This window comes from Priapulus caudatus, unplaced genomic scaffold (assembly GCF_000485595.1).
Source record: "Priapulus caudatus unplaced genomic scaffold, Priapulus_caudatus-5.0.1 Scaffold600, whole genome shotgun sequence".
Lineage (NCBI taxonomy): Eukaryota > Metazoa > Priapulida > Priapulimorpha > Priapulimorphida > Priapulidae > Priapulus > Priapulus caudatus.
The window spans coordinates 267,765-275,520 of NW_014577661.1; positions in this window are offsets into that span (position 1 = coordinate 267,765).

Genomic DNA, 7,756 nt, shown 5'->3' on the forward strand with positions numbered 1-7,756 from the left:
TACGAAACCGTGTGGAAGAAGCCGAACGACGATGCCCTTCCGAGTCAACTCAGCTAACCACAACTAAGACATAGGCAGCGAGGTTTCAATAACTTGTGAACGAGCAGAATGTCCACGAAGACACCGATGGACATAGCGGCTACGTCCACGCACGTTTTGGCGATGTAAAAATGGTGTTTCGTGCATCAGTGCATCAGGACCAAATTTCCACCGCGTTCGCCTCTCATTAGCGCAATATCATCGGCGCTATAACAAAGGCGGCGATCGTAATATGAAGTAATAATTAATTACAAAGGTATAGGCTAGGAAAATGGGTGCGTACGACATCAACGTTCAGGATGAATGCCAGGGCTGCACTTGCCAGGAGGCCAGGCGATGTACTTGCCCGGAATGCACTTGTCAGGTGTGTACTTGCTTGGAAGATTATAGTCGGCGCAGTACCCGCGACTATAGAACCCGGGAAGATAGGCAATGTATTTGCCAGGACGATTGTGACGAATATAGAACCCGTGAAGATAGGCAATGTATTTGCCAGGACGATTGTGACGAATATAGAACCCGGGAAGATAGGCAATGTATTTGCCAGGACGATTGCAGCGATTACAGAACCAGTGAAGATAGGCAATGTATTTGCCAGGACGATTGTGACGAATATAGAACCCGGGAAGATAGGCAATGTATTTGCCAGGACGATTGTAGCGATTACAGAACCCGTGAAGATAGGCAATGTATTTGCCAGGACGATTGTAGCGATTACAGAACCCGGGAAGACAGGCAATGTATTTGCCAGGACGATTGTAGCGATTACAGAACCCGGGAAGATAGGCAATGTATTTGCCAGGACGATTGCAGCGATTACAGAACCAGTGAAGACAGGCAATGTATTTGCCAGGACAATTGTAGCGATTACAGAACCCGGGAGGACAGGCAATGTATTTGCCAGGACGATTGTAGCGATTACAGAACCCGGGAAGATAGGCAATGTATTTGCCAGGACGATTGTGACGAATGTAGAACCCATGTAGATAGGCAATACGTTTGCCAGGGCGATTGTGAAGATGATAGCGCCCGTAAGTATAGGCAGGTTAGGTTCCAGGATGAGTGTAAAGATTATCGCTCTCCTAAGGATATGCAACCAAATTTCCAGGAGAATTGTGAAGATTACTGTGCCAGTAAGAATAGGCAAACCACTTCACAGGAGGAGCGTAAATATCAACGTGCACGCGGAGATAGACAAACCACTTCACCGGACCGTGGAGGTTACCGTGCACGCGTAGATAGACAAACCACTTCACCGGACCGTGGAGGTTACCGTGCACGCGTAGACAGACAAACCACTTCACCGGACCGTGGAGGTTACCGTGCACGCGTAGACAGACAAACCACTTCACCGGACCGTGAAGATTACCGTGCACGCGTAGATAGACAAACCACTTCACCGGACCGTAAAGATTACCGTGCACGCGTAGATAGACAAACCGTTTGCCAGGATGATTGTAAAGATTATCGTACTCGTGAATATAGGCAAACTATTTGCCAGGATGATTGTAAAAGTTGCCGTGCACGCGTAGATAGACAAACCACTTGTCGGGACGATTGTATAGATCACCGTGCGCGTGAATATAGACGAATTGTTTGTCAGGACGATTGTGAAGATTGTCGTTCACGCGAAGATAGGCAATGCATTTGCCAGGATGATTGTAAAAGTTGCCGTGCACGTGAATGTAGGCAATGCACTTGTCGGGACGATTGTATAGATCACCGTGGCGCCGTGAATATAGACGAATTGTTTGTCAGGACGATTGTGAGAGATTGTCGTTCACGCGAAGATAGGCAATGCATTCCAGGATGATTGTAAAAGTTGCCGTGCACGTGAATGTAGGCAATGCACTTGTCGGGACGATTGTATAGATCACCGTGCGCGTGAATATAGACGAATTGTTTGTCAGGACGATTGTGAAGATTGCCGCTCCTGTAAAGATAGGAAGCGAATTTGCTGATTGTAATGTCTGTGAAGATAAGGCAATGTATATGCCAGAATGTATTTTTCGCGACGACTATTCAGATTAAAACCTGGGAAAACAGGCAATGCATGCATGGTAATCGAAAATCGAAAATACTATCGTGGTAATTTTAATAAGCAATTTACCTGCTATTAGAATCCTACGGGTGACGGCACCATAGTCGCAGACTAGTATAATTAATCTATAATATGACCCGTCAGTTGTTATAGTCCCACGGGGTTAATTAGCTCATTCCTAATTCTACCAGTACTTCTTCCAGCATTTACCACTGCCATGAGTCTTTCCCTTACTAATATAAGTATATAGGAGTAGGTACTGTCCTATATAATGTATATATATATATATATATATATATATATATATATATATATATATGTCCTGACATAATGCATTTACAAAATTGTGTAATTGGGTTGTAATTTTTCGTAAATTTGTTAGATCATGTCTATACAAGACTTACCATAGGAAAGCTTGTCTGAAAGCCTTTTGTTGTTGAATTAGCCTCGGGTCTGTAGCTCTTTATCGACTGTATGACGATAGCAGGGTCGATTACCTTACTACAGTATAGTTAAGTGCGTTTAGGTTGATGTATTAGAAACGTGTAGTTTAATAGCTTGAAATATATGTAGTTTGATAACAAATTAAAAGACACACGTAACACAACACAACACGCCAACACAACGAAACACGCGTAGAAATATATAGAGACACCTATATTATTTCTATGGTAACACGTCACAAAGTAACAGCAACAATTGCGGCAGACCAACACCACTAATCTAATGTTCTGGTACGTTCAACTCTACCGTTACGGCTACTGATATTTCTGGTTTCATTCTGGCTACTGCAGCTGTAACTGCTACCGCAGTCTCTGCTGTGATCAGAAATTAGTGGAAGCGCGCCAAACAGTGTTAACTATGTCGTAAAAAGAATCCGAGGGAAAATGTAGTGTATGGACACTGGAAACGGCCCACCGATCACAAATATGGCAAATATGGCCTTCAAATTTTGTTATTCAGGTTTTCAATGTAAAAACCTCTCTTGGAAATTCTGGACTTTTACGGACACGTACAGGTATATACTTCATTAACTGCACTCGTTCCGCAATTGATTGTAAGCGTGAAATGTCACGATAGACCCACTATTTAGGTGTTTAGGTATATGCACAACTATTGTTGGCACATCGATAAAAAGGAGTCAAGTCCAACCTGAAGCGATAAAATGACGAAAACATATAAGGTCTTTGGACCGTTTTCTGAAAACCACAAGTTCGTCATATGCGCCTTGCAGCATTGACCCTCGTGGCTCACGTTCAAACAAATGCACGGGTTTTCACTGCGCTGCGATAAGCTGAATATATAAACTGTAGATTCTCTCCTTATCGAGTTATCATGAAGAAATAAATAAAATCTCAGTTTTCTTCTTGTAGTTGAACGGACTAATCTGTGTTGCTATTTTTGATGAAAAGATTGCCGCTAGCGCCAGTTAACTACATCAGACTACGACATACAAGGTAAAGCTATTTGATAAATATCACTATAACGGCTTAATTCAAAGCTATGAAACGTGCAAGTACGTATACTTTATTTGATTCTGCATATATCTGCTACATTAAAAAAACAATACAGGAGATAATCCTTGTTAATTTATAAGATAACACAAAAAAAGAAAAGTTTTCACATCTTTGACTAGTTGTCATCAACACTTTGTACAAAGGATCCAGAGTATCCTTGAAGAAGGCCGGACAATCGCACGTTTAATGGGTTTAGTTCACATGTACTTCCAAACCACACTAAGCATTGTCAGTGGCGCAAGGACTCTGTGCTATCTGTATGTAGACTGAACACACTGCAAGACTAACGCCAATGCACAAGGTCTTGTATGGCCATTTCTTGGAGCTAGGTAATTGGCATATGCATTACAGTGTGACTATATACTGACAGGCAAGACTGGTTAATTCCAAATTACAAATCTCCCCTCCCCTCCATTCGGATAAATAAACGTGAACAATGCAGTGCATTACACACCTACGATAATATTACATAAATGTATTACACCAATCACAAATGAATCTGACACATACAAACACCCAATATCAGATATATAGTTTATGTCACCATAATAAATGTACATTCAAAATAACAAGTGCCGCAGAGCGACACCGCTCAACTGACTGTACTGTAGCCGGATATTCTTTTGATAAACTCACTGGCAACCGAATCAAGTGCGCCCTCCTGCCACCGCGTTGATAGGCTTTGCTATACCGGTAGTACAGTAATAAAGATATAGCTGTGTAGCTTTAATGACTTGGCTATATTAACGTTATCATGGATATGCGTCGAGCGCCAGCGTAGGTGGTGGTGGGGGAGGGGGGGGGGAAAGGGGGCTCTAATAGCAAAAGCAGTTCAGTCCTTTGTTAACAGTCAACAAATCCATGTTTAACCCTCCTCTTGAGGGTCAAAAGGTTATCAGACACTTACTCTTCGCACGTCAGTGGAAAGCACATTTCATGGTCCTTTCAATAAAGCCATAAAAATGGTATGTCACCGCTGAAACAAAAAAGTTTTTCAATTGCTCCGTCAGACCATGTCCTCAGAAAATGTCTAAAATCTGCCTTGTCCCATTGACCTTTGACCTGTAACCTCCAATTTCGGCACAGTGATGGCTTTTCCTACCATGATGCTATACAACGACTATCACGAGCCTAGGTCGAGCCATTTAGATTTGTGCTGCAATTTTGCATTTCCTCCCTATACCTTAAGTTAAGGAAGGAATGTTCCTCCTTCTTTTACACCTCTTGACCTTTGAGCTTTGACCCTTGACCCCCAGCTTCGACATCCCAACTTGTTTTGACAATCCCCCCCGACGTCACGAATATCGTGACCGTACGTCAAGCGGTTAAGATTTGTGCCCAACTGTTGACGCGCGGACGCACGGCTGGACGCACGAATGCACGCTCATGCGATTCTACAAGCTGCATCTGACTATGTCAGATGAGCTAAAAACAGAATAATAACATAGAGATATCAGATATCAACGACTTAATTTGTATTAAAATATCACTGCATGCTCTTCGGAGCTCATGCGCTAACGAAAACACACCACTCCACTCACAGTGCGAGAGACGCCCATGCATGCCTTAACAGTAACCCCATTCACTACTCCCATTAATATTAATATAGTGATATATTCAAAGAATATTTCGTTTACTTTATCGATTTTACCGGACAGCGAAACTCAGCGCAAGACAATAAGAAAGTGCTCATACCTATTGGTCTATAATATAATATTATAATGATATACAAATTACAAAAAAAGTGCTTATGACTATCAAGTTAAACCTAATCACACAAAACGGAATAGAAAAACTGCACAGACCAACTAAGCAATTACCACTCCTAATGTCAATGGCATAACACACGCACCAGACGGGTGCTGCATAACTACACTGCCAAACGTGCAATCTCACCCTGTAAAACGAATCTAGATAAAACATTAATTAGTTGAAAGCATACAGTCATAGTATATAAATTCGTGTCATTGTGTAGATATGCCACATAACACGCTCAGAAATCATGCGCAACTGGATAAATTTCACGGATGCAGTGAATCCGTGTCAATGAGCAACGGAACAGACATGGAATGCAAAATTGCCAACAGAATATATACGTAACGTATGTTTCCACTTTTGTCAATTATATCCAACCAATCACTGCAAGATAGTAAAACCTGCAGAACAATTGGTACGTTGGCAGTTTCACATTGTTGGCATAGCATCTAACGCATCGCATTTATTTTTTACACGGCGTTGTGTACCCTTGAATATATCCAAGAGTAAGAGTGGACGAAATGGGAGTAGGCGAAATTAGAGTAGGCGAAAATGGGAGTAGGCCAACTGGGATGTTACCGACCAGGTTGTACGTGCTTCACACATGCACACCGAAATTTCAACCTTGCGGCCTTCCATTGCCAACGCTGAGCTGTATATAATACCATGAATGATGCAATTAATGTAATTTGTTAATGTAATAATATATGCGTTATTATATACAGCTCAGTGATTGCCAAGCATTGTCTTTAGAACGTCCTGTTGCAGCAGTGATTGGCTACAGCTGCTTGCCAATCACACCACGAGGATAGGTCATCTAGAAGAGGGGTAATATTGCAATAATGAATTTAAGCGATTGCTCTGTGATGCAGCGAGGGCCGCTCATCCTTCTCACAAGTCACCTGTTAAATCTGCTTCTAACTCTCGCAACAACCATTCTAACGTACTTACTGCAGCTAGTACTGCTCAGTAGGTCACTGCTGCTGCTAGTACTGCTCAGTATCTCACTGCTGCTGCTAGTACAGCTCAGTAGCTTAACTGCTGCTGCTAGTATGCTCAGTTAGCTTACTGCGCTGCCCAGCTAGTACAGCCTCAGTAGCTCAACTGCTGGCTGCTAGTACTGCTCATATCTCATGCTGGCTGCTGCTAGTAACTGCTGGCAGTTAAGCTATACTGCTCGCTGCTAAGTACTGCTCAGTAGCTTACTGCTGCCTACGCGCTTGTACTGCTCAGTAGCTTTACTGCCTGCTGCTGCTAGTACTGCTCAGTAGGTCACTGCTGCTGCTAGTACTTGCTAGCAGTAGGTCGTCACTGCTGCTGCCAGTACTGGCTCAGTATCTCACTGCTGCTGCCAGTACTGCTCAGTAGCTCACTGCTGCTGCAAGTATGCTCAGCTAGCTCAACTGCATGGCTAGCTAGTACTTCGCTCACAGATCTCAGCTGCTGCTGCTAGTACTGCTCAGTAGCTTACTGCCTGGGCTGCTAGTACTGCTCAAGTAGCTCACTGTCGCTAGCTAGTACTGCTCAGTAGCTTAAATGGCTTGCTGCTAGTACTGCTTCCAAGTAGCTTACTGCTGCTGCTAGTACTGCATCAGTAGCTTACTGGGGCGCTGTTAGTACTGCTCAGTAGTCACTGCTGCTGGCTAGTACTGCTCGCAGTAGCTTACTGCTGCTGCTAGTCACCCTGCTCAGTAGCTTACTGCTGGCTGTTATACTGCTCAGTAGCCACTGCTGGCTGCTAGTACTGCTCAGTAATTCTCACTGCTGCTGCTAGTACTGCTCAGTAGCTTTACTGCTGCTGCTAGTACTGCTCAGTAGCTTCACTTGCGCTAGCTAATACTGCCAGTAGCTTACTGCTGCTGCAGACTGCTCAGTAAGCTTACTGCTGCTGCTAGTAAGCTGCTCAGTAGGCTCACTGCTGCTACTAGTACTGCTCAGTAGCTCACTACTGTTGCTAGTATGCTCAGTAAGGCTCACTGCTGCTGCAGTACTGTCAGGTAATCTCACTGCTGCTGCCAGTACTTAGCTCAAGTTAGGCTCACTAGCTGCTGCAAGTACTGTCAGTAGCTTGCTTGCTGCTGCTAGGTACAGCTCACGTAAGCTTACTGCTGGGCTGCTAGTACTGCCTGCTCAGTAGCTTTACTGCTGGCTGCTAGTTACTGCTCAGTAGCTTACTGGCTGCTTGCTAGTACAGCTCAGTAGCTTACTGCTGCTGCTATACTGCTCAGTAGCTTACTGCTGCTGCTAGTACTTGCCAGGTAGCTTACTGCTGCTGCAGTACTGGCTCAGAGCTTACTGCTGCTGCGAGTACTGCTTCAGTAGCTTACTGCTGCAGCTGTAGACTGCCTCAGTAGCTCCCTGCTGCTGCTAGTACTGGCTCGAGTAGCTCACTGCTGGCTGCAAG